The 20,774-nt window shown below is 39.4% G+C and overlaps 1 long non-coding RNA gene across 5 annotated transcripts in view; it reads left to right on the top strand.

Moving 5' to 3' along the window:
* LOC120384562 overlaps positions 1–20,774 on the top strand; it is a 119,562-nt gene that overhangs the window by 62,805 nt on the left and 35,983 nt on the right. For 2 of the 5 annotated variants that reach the window (XR_005588948.1, XR_005588949.1), the window contains 3 exons: positions 5,394–5,527; positions 9,508–9,600; positions 14,846–15,099. This is a non-coding gene — a long non-coding RNA (uncharacterized LOC120384562). Of the gene's footprint in view, positions 1–3,201; positions 3,310–5,393; positions 5,528–9,507; positions 9,601–14,845; positions 15,100–20,774 lie in introns of those variants that run through there. The other 3 variants (XR_005588947.1, XR_005588950.1, XR_005588946.1) reach the window with 2 other exon arrangements.

The raw sequence follows: 20,774 nt of genomic DNA, 5'->3' as shown, positions 1-20,774 counted from the left end.
CAGTGTCCTCCTGTATCAACTCATAATATAGTTCTTGAGGAGTGGAATGTGCCCCCACTTGAAAAAGATCTACTTTTTTGACATATTGATGTGCCAATGTCTGGCATTTTGGTTCAAGGTGACAGATAATAGGGGCTTTTTCAGAATCAGGTTTTTGAGGGTGAGGAGAGATGATGCAAACGTCCATAGTTATATCAAAACTATTGTCACCTCATTGAACCTCCCGGAGGGCGACTTTTCTACATATGCCTGTTTGACAAAAAGATAAATGGTTATTCTAGAATGCATATTATTTGGAGGGGGGGGCTTATATTCCCCAAAAATAAATGCATTTGATTTTTTAGTTTAAAAATAAGTTGAGGACACATAACAACAGCTTCTTTCTTAAGAAGAATTTGATTGTAACATACTGTGCATGAACAAGATGCACTTGGGTTATGCAGATTAAAACTGCTTTAATTATGAACATTTTCACTCACATAATACAGGAAGCAGGGGGGGGGCACAGGGGAGGGAGGGAAGGCAAAAATCTACAGAATTTTTAAGAAACTGTCTTTGAAAATGTTGGCAAGATTATGAGCTTGAGAGGGAGAATGAATGAAAAGGAGGTGGAGCAAGCCAAACTTGGAGAAAAGCCAAGAGGGTTGTAAGTATAGGAACCAATCAAGTAAAAGAAATTCTGCTCTTTGGTGGCAGAGTTGGTATGAGAAGAGGATAAATATGCAGTGGAGAAAATCACCATTACCCCTGTATTTTATCCAGAAGTGCTCTGTAGTTAAAAGCAGCAGTGGAAAAAGCAGCAGTGAGAGGGAAGCCAGGGCTTGGGACTGGTGGAAGGGAGAAGAGAATACTGGAGATAAGTGTGGTGGAGAACTTAGATCATTGGCTGTGAGGGAGGGGAAGAAAAAGCAGAACTTTAGATAAATTAGGAATGTTGACGGATTGTAGCTTAGAGGAGGATTGCAAGGTAGGTGAATGTGGCCATTGATGAAGGAGAGAAGGCAGTGGTCAATGAATGTGAATTCAGTAGGGAGATCACAAGGATCTTGGTTAAGATAAGATCAAAATAAATTGACAAGAATTTGTTTTTTTTTAGAAACTGTGATCCATTTTGTTAATATCTTGTTAGTTAAATATTTCTGCCCTCATGCAGGCAATATGCAATTTTTAAATAGAATAATCCATGCTTTAAATTTCTCAAAAAATGTAGCATTTCTAAAAAACTCTGTTGTTTATTGTCAAGTATCGGAAGATTAAAGAATCACCAAATAACTAGTGATATTATGAACATGTAAAAGTCAAAATTACATATTTTTTTAAGTGAAGAAATTAACTCCAATCTTTTGCATTTATAAACCAGATTTTTAAATACTAGTTTATTGGTAGATTTTAATAGTTAATCGATATAAGAGTCTGTAGATGTCAACTAGAGATTTTTTTTTCAAATCATTACATTTCTTCTTCCATTCAAATAAAGCCATTTTACTTTCTCTAGAGATCATAATTTAGATGTCAGTCTTTGCTGTACTGAAATTCTGATGTTGGAGCCTTTGCTGTGCTGAAGACTGGTTTCCCAGTATAAAATTAAATAGTTACAAAGTTAGGAACCTCTTAGTATTTTTCTTGAGTCACTGCAGGACTGCTTGGACATTTATTTAAATTAGGGAGGAATTAAATTATGCAAGTTACAGAGGGTAACACAAAAAAGGTGGTACAAATAGGTGAAGAGATTTAATGACAAAACAACATAAAACACTCTTTACCGTCAATCAGGGCAAAGATCTCTCTGCTCTTAAACAGGGGCAGCTCCAGGCCCCAGCACGCCAAGCGCGTGCTTGGGGCAGCAAGCCACGGGGGGCGCTCTGCCGACGCCGCGAGGGCGGCAGGCAGGCTGCCTTCGGCGGCTTGCCTGCAGAGGGTCCACTGGTCCCGCGGCTTTGGCGGACTGCCTGCTGTGCTTGGGGCAGCAAAATGCCTAGAGCCGCCCCGCTCTTAAAACATGTGTAAATCTCTCTTCAAGATCAAGTAAGCTAACTTTAACTACAGTCAATGGCTGAAGCAAAGTTACCAAGACAGAAGAATAAGATACAGTAAAAATCATTCAGGGTAAATTATATATTAATTAATGTATGGTGAAAGTGTCATATAAATACTAAGTACTATCTTTATTGTTGAAAAAATAAAATTAGTTATAAAGAACAGATAAAAAGATTAAAGAAAAATAAGAAATTGCAACAGTATTTTTACTCCTTTTGTTGATATTTAAGCAAAGAATAGTACACAAATACAAAACTACAGTACAAACAAATGCTCATATCAAATGGTGTCTTTTGTAGCAGGACAGCATCCAGAAGGCACTTCCCAATCAGACCTATTGTCCATCTCCCTTCTGGAAACAAACCACAAAGAGTCCCAAGCCACATATATCCCATCCAAAAAGGTTGGCTTGAACAAGGTTGCCCCACAAAGTCAAGTCTCAGTCATATGAAACACCAGTGGTTCAGGGAAGAGATTCCTTTATTCATAAGTACTTGCCTTACTGAATTCCTAAAGTATATGCAAGAAAGGTGTAATTATCAACAAATGCAACAACAATTTAGAGCAGACCAGTCTGTATTTTTCTAGAGACTTCTTTGAAGTATACATAGTTATCAAATGAAAAATATAAAGCTCTTAACACTGCTTTGATATACAAGAACTGGTAAAGGGATCTATTATGGGGAAAGCAAGAGAGAATGCAGAAGCCATGAGGACTTCAAATCTGAAAGATATTTCCAGCCAAGAGGATAGCAGCTCTGAGATCCTCTTAAAATTTTAGATCTTACATTGTGGAAATTTATTTTTAGCTACAAAATTCATATTTGAATCTTAAACGATTCATGGGGAAAATGTTTTTTTTCAGGTTAGAAAATGACTGTCACTTGAAGTTACCTTTCTCTTTAAACTTTCTGGAGAACTTGGGAATTGGTTATTTTTGTTCAATCCCTATTGTTGATAAGCTATATATTCATAGGGAAAGTCCCCAAGGATGCAGTAATTAAAACCCATCCAGTATATCATATCAAAGTGGGGTTTCTGCTGAGTGAATTGAGTCACTAACTTTCAGGAAGTGCTTTAAAGTGAAGTGGGGACAAGTCTTAATGGGACTGTTATCCTGAGATAATGTGATTCTGCTAATGCATTTATCATGTTTCACTATAGGTGAGGCACTATTTCCAATGAATAATGGTACCATGACCCATCACAAGATCTGTGGACAAGTTTGAAATTCACAGATAACTACTCTGGGGCTTCTGTTGAGATGGGAACTTTATCCATTAGTCTAAAATGTAATCTAATGGGCCCCTTTTAATAAAGGGCATCTTATATGTCCATATTACTGTAAGTGTATTCAGTTATAGTAGTTTTATTAAATTATCTGGTTGTCCAGAGTCTCTTGCTTGATTTGTTTCCTTTTCTAAACGTTACTAATTCTCTCTGAAGCCTTCTTATGCTGTTTTTTTAAATGTCATGTTTGGATTTGTTCCTTTCCTATTAACATATAAGGACATAAGATCATAAGAACGGCCATACTGGGTAGGACCAAAGGTCCATCTAGCCTAGTATCCTGTCTACTGACAGTGGCCAATGCCAGGTGCCCCAGAATGAGTGAACCTAACAGGTAATGATCAAGTGATCTCTCTCCTGCCATCCATCTCCACCCTTTGACAAACAGAGGTTAGGGACACCTTTCCTTACCCATACTGGCTAATAGCCATTAATGGGCTTAACCTCCATGAAATTATCCAGTTCGCTTTTAAAGACTCTTATAGTCCTAGCCTTCACAACCCCCTCAGGCAAGGAGTTCCACAGGTTGACTGTGCGCTGTGTGAAGAAGAACTTCTTTTTATTTGTTTTAAACCTGCTGACCATTAATTTATAAAACTAGGGCCCCCAAATATTTCTCTCCAGTCAGGCAGAGAAAATCTGCGGAGCCAGAGGAGGGGAAGTGCGGCTGAAGGGCTGGTTAATGAAGACACCCTCAAGCCATCAGTAAGGGAGCCCTAAGGTAAGGGTGAAGAAGAGAGCTGTAGGGAAGTGGCCCAGGGAAATGTAGCAACTCCTGCAGTGAAAGGTTGGCTGCCAATAGCTGCTACGATTAGGGTCCCTGGGCCAGAACCTGGAGTAGAGGGTGGGCCTGGGTTCCCCCCAACCCATCACTACAGGAACACCTCCTGGGAGGGGAAGTCAGGCCCCTGTCAGGACAGGAGGCTAAACTGTTCTGAAACAAGCCCCCAGGGACAACAGAGACTGTGGGAGTTCTCTCACCAACCTCCTTGCTGGCTTATGATGAAAAGGGCTCAGTAAACTGTAACCCTGGCCCTAGAGAGAGAAGGGCTATGTGGAAGGTCACAGTGAGCCACTGAGGTTAACATAAACCGCCTAGAAGTGCGAGACCTATGGGGACAAGCTTGGAGCTCTGCCACAATACCAACATATTCTCTTCACCCAAGCCCTGCTTGCCCCTCTACACTGCTATTTTTAGCAATGTGATATATTGCTACCTTGCTGCAGCTGGAGTCTTTCCCCACTACAAGAAACAAAGGCTCCCCCCGCATGGAAAGGGTCTGGCAGGGCAAGGCCTGGGAAAAGATTCCACCAGCTCCCCTCTGTTGCAGCCTCTCCCCACTGCAGGGAAAGACTGTGGAAAGGGAGGAAAGTCTCTGCCAGGCAGCTGGGAAAGGTTCAGTCCCTCTCCCTACCACCTCCCCTTTGCCAGAGACTTTCCTCACAGCAGGAAAAATATGATGGCAATTAGGATGACCAGATGTCCTGATTTTATAGGCTCAGTCCTGATTTTTGGGACTTTTTCTTATCTAGGCTCCTATTACCCCGCCCCCCCCCACGTCCTGCTTTTTCACATTTGCTGTCTGGTCACCCTACTGTCAATGGGGAAAGGCTCCAGCAGAGAGGAGGCAGCGGAGACAGTGTTGGGCAGCTCCCTGTTCCTGGAGTGCCCCCCTGCAAAAGATTCCACATCTATTTTCATGGGTACACCATAGAGAGTGTGCTTACCCCTGAATAAAAAGTGGGGGGAGAGGGGGGAAAAAATCACATTTTGTGCTGACTTATTCCACAGTAGGAAAAGTCTGGCCCAGCCTCTCTCTACTGTCTCCCCCCCGCCACAGCCTTTCACTGACACACGTAGCTACGGAGTGCAGTGTAGATACCTCCTGCTTTTCACTGTGCGTGTAGCTACATGTAGACTCTACACCAAGCTCTGAGGTGTGTAGTGTTGATGTAGCCTGAGATTTGCTTATAATAAGTTTATTGAACAAAGCTTAGAGATGCCAGTGATAACACAAAAATATTATAAACAAAAAGTTACATGTGAAACAATCAATGTGTTTCAGAGCCTAAACATAACTAACAAGATGACCGCTTGCTAACAAGGTACTGCTTATCCAAAGTCCTGTCCACAACATATTTCAACCAGGATGGCTGAGACCCTCCTTTCATGAAGCCAAGCTCTACTGCCATTGTCAATGTAAGTGAATGCTGAGAAAGACACCATTAACTTTCGCAGGTGCCCCTTCTATGATGTGGTACTTTCCCCACCCACTCTTCAAGGAAAAGCAGCCTTTAGCCCAGTGCTTCTCAACTGCGTCCCCCATGGCCTCATGCATCCCACTAGGGGCTTTTCTTGCGGCCACAGACTCTTGGGCTGTGATTTAGGGGGAAGCAAAGTAGTGGCCTCCTCTCCCAAGGCTGCCAGCAGGGGTTGGGCCCTGCCTCTCTCTGGAGACACAAATGTTGGAGGTGCAGGCAGCTGGTGAATTCCTCACTTTCCCGGGTGGGGGGCGGGAGGGGGAGGCTTCAGCCACAGGGCTTCAGGCTCTGTCCATGCAGTTGCAGGCTATGGTTCCAGCCTCAGGCTCACCACCCCGCAACATTGTCCCTCGCTGCCCACCTCCCCATCCAGGGCTTAATTTGTCCCAGGCCTTGCCTGAGCTGAGTAAATCTTCTGTGGAAAGTGATATTAACAAATATCACTTTTCACAGCAGCAGACTTGCCAGCTAGCAAGTTTTTTTTTTAAAAAGCAACAAAAAAAAGCAGAAGAAAACAATAAAAAGTCAAGAACATGCAAAGCGCCTTATTTGTGTTTCTATTCTGTGTAGGTCCAGTAATGAATAGAGACAACTGCACATTATTTTTATTGCTGAGTAAAAAAAAGCTACATGAATAAATTACAATGATTTGGATGTGTATTGTGCATATTTATTGGCTTTTCCTATGTTAAGTATTTTAGGAACAATTGTCAGGGCAGCGATCAGCAAGAATTGGTGGCCGCACTCTTAGGCCACCAAAAAAATTTGTTGTGAGAACCCCTGCTCTAGAAGAATGCTTCCTACAGGCCCTAAAAGCAAGATTCTGAAGCATGTTTGATTAAAAGCACATTCAAATACAATAGTTTTTCCCCTGTTTGGGATTTTTCTTTTGTAATTCTGCCTCTGGTATTCTTTCTCCAGAACCTGATCATCCCTTTCTGAGGGCTATATCCTTGGATTTCCATGTATGGAATTATAAAGGTGTATTTATAGGAATATAGATAATTTTATTATGGTCCATACCTCAATAATTATAATACTGAAGAATACATTTTATTAAGATTATGATCTGACAGCAGAAATTCCGAGAACCTTATGAGAGTCCTGAACACTTCAACTCACACGGGTTGTTCGGAGTCAGGCAATAACAAATAGAGATATGTAAACATAATTAAGTTATAACTGTTTCAATTGTATTTTTAAAAATCTGAATGTACATTGTGACCCAGCTTTCTATGATATTCATTAGTTACTAATGTGCATTTTCTAGCCTTTAAAAAAAATTAAAAAAAATCAAGCAAACTTGCTTACACTTTGACCTCAAAACTGAACTGGGGCTTTCTATGGATGAATCCTCATAGCTTGTCCTATGAAGCTCTGACCGCTTTTCCTTTACTTAGTTTGCCCATAACAATCCTACCTAATGGATACTGGCACTAAACAGTAAGATGGGATTTAGGAATAAAATGGCAAAATCTAAATCTCTAAGCCATTTGTGAGTTATAAATAAAGTATAATGCATTATAATGAATTGCTATTCCAAACCCTGTAGACAATGCAGATAAGCAAATCCATGTAAGCTCTCAAGTCTAATGTAACCATCTTTCAAATAAAATCATGTTAAGTCAGTTTAGTTAGTGATTGCAGAAACAGATGTGCTGTACTTTTTAGTTAAGTGCATACTTGTATAAAATGAAATATATACAGATTTCATACATTTTAATCAGTTTCCTTTCAAGTATTTGTTACTTCAGTAAATTGTTTAACCTTAAGTATTAGACAGTATATAATGAAATGCATATAGCTCTCCTCTACCCCTCCAATATACTGCCTATCCTGCACTTTCAAAACAAATAGTATTTAAAGGCCACTATCAATGCAAGAGAACGTGCATGTTTGAGTTATCATTTGATTTCAATATGGAAAAGTGGAATGAATACTGCTTTATCTTCCACTTTCAGAAACGAGCAGACCCTTAGGTGCCATTATCAGTCCTAAATTTTGAAGGTGTTAACGTACCTTACATGATAGAGGGATCAATACCTAAGTCCATATTCAGGGAAAACTGAGTAAATGGGCTATGTGCTGAGATCAGTGGGCTATAGGGGATGGATTGGATTACCACTTCTCGCCTATGCATACTGGTGCATGGACACACAAACTCTGTGACCTCTACCACAAATCCATGGCTTCAGCAGATGGTGCTGCCTTGCACACCAGTCTGTGACTGGGGTAGCAGTTACAGCTTGAGAACTCATGTGGTTGCAGACTTACCAGCTCCCCTATTCCCTTCTTCCCCCTGTCCTCCTCCAACTGCAATCAGACTATCTTGCCTCAGATCGGAGTATACCTGCCCTGTTATCACTAGCACTAAAACGTCAAGGTGTTATCTGATGATGTAAGCCAAGCAGGATCATCCATCCTGGTCTGTACTAGAATGAAAACATCTCCAAGGAAAACCCAGGTAACTGTTTGGAATAGTGCTGGAGATTTCGCAGGGAAATCCTGTCACTATGCCTGGTATGGAACACAGCTCAGAGGGCCAAACTCAGGTCAGACTGTCAAAAAACTGGACTCACCCCCACACTGATTTTATATTCTATAATTAGATTTAACCAGATCAGCAACAAAGGTGTGCTCCTGGATCACTATACTAGCTTAACATGGAGTCCCAGAGAGTCCCCTTAAACACTCCAGGCTACACTACTAGCCAGATGAACTGGACTTCTGTGATGAAAGGTTATTAAAACTAAACATCACCACACATTAGTTCTACCTGCCCCCAAGGCCAGTTTTTTATCCAGGTCAGTGGATGCTCAGGACCTGACACCAAAGACAATGCTGCAGCCAATCCTTTAGGAAATTAACTAAAGATTTATTAACTAAGAAAAAGAAATGAGAGTTGTTTAGAGGTTGAAGCAGGTAAAATACATGACAGGTTAGAGTTTGTAACGATAGTAGGGAGGTTAAATCTGCTAGTTTTCTAAAAATCTCTCTAGATTGCCCAAAGAGTTTATGGGGACCTCAACCCTTTTGTTCAAAATTTGGTTAGAATTCACCAGCCCAGGGATGAGGTGGCTAGGGGGCCTTTGTTCTTCCTTTTCAGGTCTTGACCCTTTTTGCTGGAAAAATCCTGGCTGTGTTTTCGGTCAGGTAGTTTGATGGTGTACTTGCTTTGCCATCAGTCCTTCATATGAATTGCAAATTCTAGTTTGCACCTTTTGCGTAGGTTGCTATTTGAGGTGTCTATGGGTGATGTGGGGAGGCCCTTGTTTAGAGTGCCTTTGTTATTCCTGAAGAACTAACCTGTGGGTGTTTTTCAGACTCACGCCATGTTTGAATTAAACATACAGCAAATTTTTGTAATTTCACACACAATTTTGATACTCACATTATAAGATGATAATTTGCAACAAATTGCAGCTTTTCCAAGGATACCTCAAAAGGCATACTTCGTACAAAATTTCACAATTTTGTAAAAGTGTTGTCCATATTAGTGTGGACAGTCACCGTCCCTTTTATACAGCACCACAAATCCTTTCTCTTGGTCACTACTGAGTCAACGTCTATTCACAATATTATAGGTAATAGGCTGCTCAACTTAACATTTTCAGGACAAGATTTCACAATAAGATCCTGGCCTTATGCTTCTAAAAAACCCACAGAAATTTTTGCAAGAGTAGAGATGTTAACCCTGAGCAATGACCAGAATCCATTTTGGGTAAGTACATTCTTCTTCCCTAAAATTACCCTTCAGTTGCAATTGGCTATATTATTCATTTCCAGTCCTAAAATGTGGTATGCTGTTGCTGTTAGAAAATGGGGCCAGATCTTCAATGGGTGTAAATCCACTGAAGTCAGTAGAGCTATTTAGTTTAAATCTTCTGAGGATCTGACCCTCGGGTATTTTTGTTCCAGGTATGGCTTCATGTTGTTAGGGTGAAAGCATTCCTATATTATTCAAAGTCTACAAAGCACTGAGGATCCCTCAGGACACAGGACTGCAGCAATGTAAGTCATTATCATTAGTCATTATTCTTTTGCATTTGCAGAGAAAATGGGACAGTTAGATGTCATTTTTTGCAGTCCTGCTTTAATATCAAAGGAGTAAGGAAAATCAATAAAGAAAGACTTTTCCTTTCAAAACTGACTGAGAATAATGCCATGGATAGTAAAGTTTCATTCCCCTATCCTGGGATTACACATTCAAATCTCATGGGTGGCTATAGATTATCTCCTTGGGTCATCTGATGTGCTCTAGCAGTTTTAAGGTGTGAATGTGGAGATGCTTCTGGGAGCATATGCGCGTTTTAGAAAATATATCAATACAAAAACGGAGTTGATTATCTTTTCACTTGCACTGGGCAAAATCATGAGTAAATGACTGGAGTTACTCCAGCGTACAAGTGTTGTGGCTGAGCTTGGCTATGTTAAGGTTGTACTCAGAAGTCCGAAAATGGTTCTGGTAGCATTAAGCCTTCAAACGAAAGTGAGTTGTTCTTGCTTTATGTGTGCTTTCTTTGTATGGCAGGATTTAAACTAAACAAAAGATCCCATGGACATGTCAGATAATTTTTAAAAAATGGGAATGGTTCAGTGGGAACGTGCACAATTGGATTTAAAAAATATGGAGTGTAATTAAGTGTTAACTTCACTGGAGCTGTTCCTATTTACACTAGTGAAGATTTGGCCCATAATGTGTTTTCTATTGCATCAAGCCACTGGGACCACACTGTGCCACCCGTCCACCCAGCGCTGGAACTATGCTGCGTCTGGGGACACACTGGCTGTGACACCCAGTGCTGGGGCTGAAGGGGTGCTTGGAGGGAGTAGTGGGGGGGGGTAGTGTGCTCTGGGCACTGATGGGGGCTTTGGGCATAGGGGGAGGGCACAGTGACTAGCCTCCCCCAAGAGCATGTTCACCTGCCGCCCATGGATACACACATTTACACACAAATACTCTAGCTTAATTGAATACCACTATTTTTAGAGGGTGGAATTCACCCCTGTTGAGAAGCATCACACAAAGCCTATGCACCAGTTAAGCCCTGCTTTGAATGGAATTGTTTTCAGCTTTTGCACAGAGGTGAATTTCACCAACACAGAAGAACCATTTTGCAACAAATTGTGACAACATTTGTAGCTATATGAAAGGGGTGTAAATACAGGAAAATTAAACAGGAGTGAGAATTCATCCAGCTCTAGCTCTGTCTGTGATCTTATAAGTGAAAATATTCATCAGAAGCTTCCACACCCTTGGCCACATTTACCCCTCATTGAGTATCCATCCTTCTTCCAAGCTAAAGCCATGAGTAAAGCAACCAGGATTGGCTTTCTCTGTGTCTGCCATGCATTCTCAAACATGCTTCTGTGTGCTACAGATAATGCCTCTGTGTTATAAAAATAAGTCCTTACTTAAAAATAGTACTTGAGATTATTAACATCAAGAGAAAATTTAAAAAACTTTGCTTTATCATTTGCACAAATATGCACCAACTTAGTGTGGAGGTGTCAGGAACAGCCAAATCTAAAGCTACAAACACTTGCTAAAGTTGATAGAAATACATTATTTTAAACTTCCATATTTGTGCTTTTAGCTCATCTTTAACTTGCCCTACTCTGCTACAAACATATTAATATTTAATTATTCTACTAGTGTAAATGCTGTTGGCCATATTTACAAGTAGGGTGACCAGATAGCAAGTGTGAAAAATAGGGACGGGGCATGGGGGTAATAGACACCTATAAGAAAAAAGCCCCAAATATCGGGACTGTCCCTATAAAAATCGGGACATCTGGTCACCCTATTTACAAGCTATGCTTTATAAAATAGTGCCTCCTTTAAAACCAGGCAGAAACTTCAAAGGACACACAAAGGAAAGTGTAAAAACTTTGCAAAACTATGAAACAGAGGATATCTTGACCTTTGCATGAAAGTTGGATTTCACTTTATGCCAATTACATTGCAAATCATCTTCCCATCTAGTATAATTTACTTTAAAAAATGAAAATAGGATGTTTCATCTGAGTGCATGTCAAAACTGTATAAACAAAATTTACATTAAGAGCTATCCAAAAATGCCTATGACCAGTGCACTTAGCTATTCTAAATTCATGATGGAGCTAGCTGACTAGCAGCCAACTAATCTCCTATCATTTAAGATAACCTAGAAAACCTTGCATAAAGGCTACCTGTTATCTGCCTAATCTGCACTTCATTCACAGTATTTTATTGTCATCTAGTCGACACTTAATTTATGCTATTATTAATACTATACATAAAAATGAGTTCTGGCTCATCTCTTCCTGATTTTTTCCTCACATTAGATATAATCAGTTTGCATAAGGTGTACCCTATTAGATAAATTCCTTCGGATGTTCAGAGCTGCTTTGAGCATAGGGAGCATAGGGAGCAGATCTTAATTAGATTAGAGCTGCGCAAATAACTGACTTTTTGGTTCACTGACAGTGTTGAAAAAAATAATAATAAACTTGTTTTAGGTCAACCGCAATTTAAAATTAAAAAAAGTTTCAGGTGACCCAAAACATTTCTTTTCAATTTCTAGCATTTTAATTAAAAAAATAAAATTGAAGAAAATTTCAGAATAAAGTCATTTTGCATTAAACTGAAACATTTTGTTTCAAAACTGTGAAAATGAAATAGACTATTTCAGATTTTTTGACACAAGGAATTCAGCAAAATTGACATGAATTCAAAGTTTTTCAGTGTCTCTGAATCTGCATTATTTTTTTGAAAATGGTTTTAGCTGAAATATTTTGCCCAGTTTTAATAAGATCTCATCTAAACCTACTTTTTCACCTAAATTCCCACCACCAGTAGACATGCACAATACCACCTAAATCTTGATACTGCCCCATAGCTAAGAAGCTGCTCAAATGTGCCAAACCCCTTGCTGTAGTCTTTGTCTACAAATCCTAATCCCATAGATAGTCTCACAACCCACCTTGTACAAAAGATAGCTCTGGGGCACATTCAATCTCCAGGCTACCCAGCAGACTGGTGTTCAGGGCCCTCCCTAGAATGTAAAAAACTCAGGTTTGAATCCCGACTGTACCTGGTTTACAGCAAGAATTCAAATCCAAGTCTCCCACATCTCAGGTGGGACTTCAGCTCCTAAGTAAAACAGCATAATTTTTTTCCCACTGGAAAAATGCAGAATCAGTTTGACCAAAACAATTAATGAATTTAGGGGGATTTCAGCAAAATATTTCAGGTGATTAATTTTTTTTCCTGGAATTGTTAAAACTGTTTTGGCATTTCTGAAACATAATGCTTTGACTTTATATTTCAGAATTTTACTCAAGAACGTTTTTTTTAAACTCTCTCATATATGAGCTGCATGAGGGAATAAGCAACCAGATGGTAAATGTGGAGTTAGGGTTAATCCACCAGAATGTCCTGTTAATTTTATATGGGAGATTTGCACAGCATCCATGCTTTCAGATATACACAAGCACCAGTTCTGTAGATCTCAGTAGAGGACTGGGCCCATTATATAGGAAAACATATATTCATTGTAATAGCATATTGTTTGTTTTCAACAAAATTTAAGCAACTAGTACCCATGTGGTCAACAGAAATCAGCAAATCCTCTTTTAATTAAGAGCAGGCAGAGGAAACTACAATTATATTCTCTACAAACATGCCACTGTTCAAAATATTAAAACTTATTTTTATACATTCCATGTTTGGAATTTTATATATCCTTTTCTGTTTTGAAATGTTTTATCTCCAAAAAGGTATTTTTTATTTCATAGAACCATCTTTTACAGCACTTTCCTACAGAAAAGAAAGAATTAAAAATCTACAACATGCTAAGCCTATTAGAAAAAGGAAAATATGGACCTTACACTCTATGTAGTTAAATGGTAGCGTTTCACACCCAGAGGAGACTCAAGCCCTTAGTAGCTCTTTATCTCTCCCATTCCAAAACAGACCAGGTCCAGCATTGGTCCATTTATGAACTAACTAGGCTGAAAAGAGTTATATGGCTTCTGACTAATTTATGCTATAGATTTTCCAGTTCTAGTAAAGACATACAGGTGCTAAGGTATCATTTATCTGTATCAGTTTACCTTTTAGTTCCATCTTAGATCCATTGTTCTGCCAAAATGAACAGTAAGGGCTTGTTTAGAAGTGCACTGAAGTCAATGTAAAGATGCCCGTTGCTGTCGATCAGGTTGGTATGGAATTATGGCCAAGCTGGAGGTAGCACAATATCACAAGAGATGTCAAAACCATTCTAATTTACTATTTATTTAGGGCTAGATTATGGAGCCCCCATTCAAACTGGAGAGCACTTACACAAACAGTCAGTGTGAGTAAGGACTCTACAACGTATCCCCTCCCCCCCCCACACCTCTTACAAGATACATAAATATAATAGTTACAGGATTAATTCTGTATCATATCTTACTGTGCAAATAGCCCCACTGCTTTCAACAAGATTACTTTTGGAGTAAGGTTAGGTACTACTCAAAATTTGGCAGCATCTGGCCTCATATGTTTAATGAATGATAAATACACTGCCATTCTAGAGGAGATTTTGTGCATGTGACTATCTCTGGGCCACATGGAGAATTTTGACTCATTAAGGACTAAGAAAAAGTGAAGTAAGCACCTCTGGATTTTTTCCTACTGTGTGTTTGTTCTTTCTTGGCCCTCTACTTGTGTTTTTGGCTAAATCCCATAATTATACTTCTATAATATTTATTTAGGGTTTTTTTTTAATCAAATGATGCTCATTCATATGCTTAGTTTTATTTGTCTAAACTACATCTGGCTCAGACTAAGACAACTATATTGCATTTGTGATTATGGGTAGATAATGATCATGCTTGCAATTTAGAAAGAAGTATGGGAATTACAGTACTCTAAAGTATAGTGTATAACATAAACCAAATAGTATAGTTAAGTTATATGAGCATTTGGGAGAACAGTATATAATGTATATAGAAAAACTGCACTACTTTATAATATTTTCAATATAAAAAACAACTTTAAAAGACCACCATTTTTAAAAATCTATTTAAATTTCCATATCATTACTCTATTGTTGCTAAGCCTGCTTTTACAAGCCATTTTAAAATAAAAGATACAAAAGAAATAATTAACAGAAAATTATATAGTGATGGCTGCTCATTTCCAAGAAATATTATGTTTGTACTTTAAGGTAGAACATTTAAATAGGCTGAAAAAAATAAATGCTCTATTCATTTCTCTCTCTCTTTTCAGATCATAATACAATAGTGTAAGACAGTCATCATTTAAAAAAAAAAACTACGTGGCTAAAATATATGTTGTAAGATTACACTATATCTAGTTTCAGCACAAACATTCTAAAGCAGGAGAACAAAGGTATCTCATATGAAAAAGGCTGCTACCTTCATTATACATAATTTAGAAGACTGAAAAGAAGAGTGAAGATACAGTGTGCAGGGTGGTATCTGAGACCAAAAGTAGAAATTTCTAGTGTGCCATATGTAGAAGTAAGTAATTTTAAAGTGTATCTATTAAAATATAAAACTTATTCACAGCATAGAATTTAAAAGCAAGTAACTGTTACAATTTTGTTTTTAGTTTAAAATTTCACAGCATATGTTAGGGCTATTTTGTAATATCTAAAACTACTTACTAATTAAGTGGGTTTTGTTGTTGTTTTTAAAGACAAAATAGGAAAAAAGCTAAACATAATGAGGAAACTGACTGGAAGGCATTTTTTGGATCCTAGGTACTCCCTGGGAGAGGACATTTTTACAATAGTTGTCATTTGGATTTTAACTTGGGGTAATAGTTATGAATAAAATATTTACTAAAGTATACAGCAGATTTTTCTTCTACTCTGTATGAAAGCCTCTCTCTTCCCCCCCTCCGCCCCCATCCCAACGCAGCCATTTTCCAGGTTGTCAAAAGATGCATGGTCTCAAGGGCTGGTTTGTCATAAAAGGTAAGATCAAACCAATAGAAAAATACAATGAGCTTGTGCAGCAGGCCAACTCAGCCATGCAGTGATAAGAACAGTGGCGGTCTTTGCAAAGTAATCTGACATACTTCATTTGTCTCAGAGCAGATTTTGACATTATGTCACATGCCATGATTTCCCATCATCCCTTTGCTAGGTTGAAGCCACTCCTCCAAGAAATGTCAAGGGATTGTGCAAAATATGTAAGCAAGAATGCCAGGAGATTTTTTTCAAACGAATTTGACTTTTAGGAGACTCTGTAAGTCAAGCACCCAAGCGGGCATCAATTGCTTTCTCACAGCCAAAGAGCTGTCACTTTTCTTGGAAAGTTAAATTTGTCACAAGGACAGAAAATTTCACCATAGTCTGTTTAAATAAGTTAGGGAGTAGAAGCTTTTCCCAGGTGATTTTTTTTCCTCCCCCTCAGAAAGCAAATGTATCAATCATTTTATTCTCTGAAATAACAATTTATTATCCATGCAGGAGGCCTTAGATTCAATCTCCACAGTATACCGAATGTCGTGTCAGATACTAAAATCCGTCATCAGTCTTTATCAAGGAAGTCATTCTGCTCTTGTCATCAGTTTTTATTAATAAGACTATTTATTACTTCAATAATTAATTATGACAAGTAGTCTGCCACTTGGATAAAGAATAAATGTTGATAAATTGCATGGCAAATACACTGGGGCTGTGTAACTAGCTTTGAAAATATGAGTGGTGGTATAATAAAGAGTTATAAATTGGATATCACATAGGTAGAACAGAATATTTTATATTCAGCCAACAAAAGGATAATGGTCCCTTCTGGCCTTAAAAATATATGAATCAATGAAAAATCATACTAAAAGAATTTTAGGAATCTAAGCCAAGATTGTCAAAAGTGACTTCGGATTTCATGTGCCTCAGCTTTGAATACTCAACTTGAGACCCCTTAAAAAGGGGTGGTCCTCAGAGGGGAGTTTAAAAAAATGAAATAAAACTGAGGTTCCCAAATTCACTAGTAACTTTACAAAATCTAGTTCCGAATACATAAAGCGTCAGATAAATATCGGAGCCTCAATATCTTTCTTAAAGATGCAATTCATAGATACCAGCAATTTGGGACAGGGACTGTTTCTTACTAAGTGTATGTATAGTACCAAGCAGAATGGGACCCTGATCTTGGCTAAGGCCTCTTGGCATTAAAATAATTAATAATAATGCAGAAAAAGTAATTTGTAACTTTATTCTACTACTACTAGCCCTCTTTTGTGCTGTTTCTTGCATTTGTAGGGTACCTTTTGATCAGACTTCTAGTGTCTCAACTTTAGATATATTTTTTTGTCTGTCAGACATGGATTTTTAGGAAGGGGTCCACCTGCATAACTGATGTTTGAGATCCTCATGGAAAAAGCCACTTGGTCTATGTCAATACTTTTGTATGCTGGTCTTTTCATACTGTTGACTATTAGGTTTTGTGGACTCATCTGAGGACCTTACTGGAAGTGAGACAGTGTTGTTCGAATGGCTGAGTTCTTTCCTCTCTGGAAGACTCCATTGGGTGGCCTTAAGAGATCTTTCATGCAGCAAAGTTTTTATTTGCAGGCATATACAGATATCTCTTCCCCGCCCCCAAAGGATAGTTCCACTTTTGAATTGATTAGTTCTGTATGTGGCTGCATGCCAACTTGGAAGTGTCACCTGTAGAGATTATAAAGACCCCCCACACCATGGCAGACATGAATGCAAGATTGACTCCATTTCCTATTTACACAGACCCTTACCTCCTTTCTCGGTAATTGCTAGAGGCAGCTCTAACCCCACATCACCTACTGAGAGTTTGTCAGCTGCATTGCTAATCATTCTTGGGAAGAATTTATGGTGTTGACTTTAATATGTGTACTGCGCCATGGCTGCGGTTCTGGTTATTTCAGAGACCACCATCCCACCATGTACCTCTATGGCAAATGTGACAGCTAGATTGCTTGAGTAAGAGTCTGAGGATGTGTGTGTCAGAGGACAGATAGCTGGGCATCTTCTGCTGAAAGTTCCCACATTCCCCACTGGTAAGAGCCCGGATTGCTAACGTGTATGGCACAATGTGAGGGCTCTCTCAGTTCGTAGCCTCTAAGTTGTGGGTGTGAAGGAGTTGTGGTGATGCTGTGTGTACATATAATTATATCAGGAATGGAGGAAGTTTCTTGTAACTTAAAAAAACCGAAAAAAAAAAAAAACCCACACACCACTTATATTACATAGTGCACATGTAGCTAGAAACTTTGTGATTGGTCAGTCACATTTTCTAAGTAAAACATAAAAATAACAATGAAAAAGATCTGTTTTGTTTTTTTGTTTTTTGTTATACAAATGTGTGGGTGTGTGGAGGGGGTAGTGTGTAGCATCTCGCACAAAGGTAATACACATGTAGCAATGAAAAACATATATAAGGTAAGATGGTCTCCCCAAAAAGTTCACATTTCCCAAATACAATCCATATGGAATGTCTCATGTTATCTTCAGTGTATCTATGGTAAAATCCACAGGCAAACAGATTGCTTTACCTGACAGTATTAATGGCAACTTCTTTTCACCAAAAGCTTTTACATTGATTAAACTTTTACATTGTGTGAATTTAATTGGATATATTTTATTTTCTCATTCATTTATTTACCAACAGACCCTAAAGATAGAAAGCTTTTGAAATCATAGGGCAAAATGTAATTAAGAGTTACTCAGACATGTAATTTAATCAGCTGAATAGGAAATAAATTTAGGGTATGAACAACTTCACAAATGACTTAGAATTATTGTTGGTGCTAATTCTTTCTTGATGAATATTATCAGAGATGGCTTAGAAGGACTTAAAATGTTTGATTTCCATTTTATTTTATTTGGATTTTAATTACATTAAAAATAAAATCAGCAAAGTTCACCTAAGCACAATAGAATGGTGATGTCTGTGCTTAGCACGTAAAATCAATTTTCAGTGCTTACCACATAAGGCAAATAAACATTGAGTGATCGGAATCTGAAATGAGATTTAACATTTATATTGGGAAATTATATTTTTGAATATTATTTTTCTTGCTCCTGAATCCTCTTTACTGGGCTCCTTTCCAAATTGTGAATGGCCTCTGCACAGAAGGCATCTCAGTTCCCTCACCCCACTTCCTCATCATTTCATGTGTGGCCTTTAGGATGTCAGTTATGGCTCAGTCCTTGTGTGCAGCTGAGTATCCTCAAACACTCAAGTCACTGAGACCTGTGTACATGAGAAAGGGGCACCAGTTAAACTAAAGATGTAATTTTAAACGTACTTAGTTAACTATTTTAAGATTGGTTTATTTCAGTTTGCTGAAGGGTGTGTACACACGGAGACTGAGTGCACAGCAAGATGGGTGTGAATCTACAGCCCACTAGCTTGCCATGCACTAGCTGGCCACGTGGCCCCTGCTGCCATGCTCTAAGGTTCCGTAGTACACACTGATCTGCTGCTATTACAAATGTATGTAGATTTTCTAAACTGATTTAAAACCACTTAGAGTTACCTGGTGCAAGTTTCACATGTAGACAAGGTCAGAGTAGTAAGGGTAGTCAGAACCTTGCAATATCTAATCTAGATTCAGTTTACTGGGAAGGAATTTCATGAAGTTTACTCTAGAACCAGAATTAAACAATTCTGCCCTCCACCATCCTTCCCAAAAAGGTTCAGGGGGCCCTATTCTTAAAGAACAATCTGCACACATACAATGGAGTACATAACACACTTTTCTGTGCGCAAACAAAATGTCTATTTTCAAGAGCCCTGTGGATGTGCACAGATGGACTGAAAAGAAGGTGGGTGTGGAAAAAATCTGCTTTCCCTAGAAGCCTTGTTAACAAACTGGAGCAATGGCTTTGTGACCATTGTGCAGCTCTAATGGCCAGACTCTGGCCAAAATAAAACCTTCTCTGTTCTAGTTGTCTCTTCCCTTCCTCCGCATGTTGTCAGGCAGCTTGTTCATGAAGAGGAAAACACAATCTAGGCCAGTGTTTCTCAAACTGGGGTCGCCACTTGTATAGGGAAAGCCTCTGACAGGATGGGCCGGTTTGTTTACCTGCCCCGTCCACAGGTCCAGCCGATCACGGCTCCCACTGGCCGTGGTTCGCCGCTGCAGGCTAATGGGGGCTGCTGGAAGCAGCGGCCAGTACGTCCCCTGGCCTGCGCTGCTTCCAGCAGCTCCCATTGGCCTGGAGCAGCGAACCATGGCCAGTGGGAGCCACGATCGGCTGGACCTGCGGACGGGGCAGGTAAACAAACCGTCCTGTCCAGTCCGGGGCTTTCCTTACACAAGCGGTGACCCCTGTTTGAGAAACCCTGATCTAGGCCACTGCAGCCTGTGTCTCGGGTTTATGTTCAAAACAGATTTCCACTTTTTAATTGACATAAATAGAGTCAGTCTTTACAGAAAAAACAAGGAAATCCTTCTGTATTACTATGCTGAATGTAAAATGTTATTTTGGAGGACTATCTGTGTGATGTTAGAGCACAAGAAGAGGAGGGATTATCTTGGATCTCTCGGACCTCATTGGAGGCCTACTCCTGTAGCACAGCAGGTCTGCTTATGTGGCCCTGATCTGACTGACACTTGCATCCTCATGGCAGCATACAATGCGTAGAAATCCCACAGACATGTGTAATGAAACCGCAGCTGTATAACTCACCCAAAATGCTCTTTTCATTTCCAGGCTCCCTGTTCAAGTCCTGTCTCCGTGCCGATCATGCGACCGTATCCTCTACTTCATCTGCCTCATACCCTCACTCACCAGGACCCTGGCTATCACACAGGAGACTCAGGAGCGCTTGGGGTCAGAGCTAGAGGGATTACAGAATACGTGGGAGGAGGGGAAGGAGGGATTTTCTTCTAATTCATCATTACATGCCATGCAACTTTAGTATAAAACCAATGGCATTCTTGGCAAACCGAAAAAATGTGCCCTGCTGCTTTAAACTGGCCGACTAGCCTCCCTGAAAACATTTATCATCCTGCATTGGCTGGACCATGTGCACATTTCACTCAGGGATGGACATATTGCTGATGGTCTTTGGTAGGCCTGGTTTCAAAACCAGTACTGCAGTGAAGGTGCCTCACGTAGTGACTGTGCAGCACCTTCCCTGCCCTTTGTCATGTTAGCATATGCTAATAGCACATAAATGTAGAGTAAATTATCCCATGCAAA

This window comes from Mauremys reevesii, linkage group 16, assembly GCF_016161935.1.
Source record: "Mauremys reevesii isolate NIE-2019 linkage group 16, ASM1616193v1, whole genome shotgun sequence".
NCBI lineage: Eukaryota > Metazoa > Chordata > Testudines > Geoemydidae > Mauremys > Mauremys reevesii.
The sequence above is the reverse complement of the archived record's forward strand: the minus strand, read 5'-3'. Positions and strand labels throughout refer to the sequence as shown.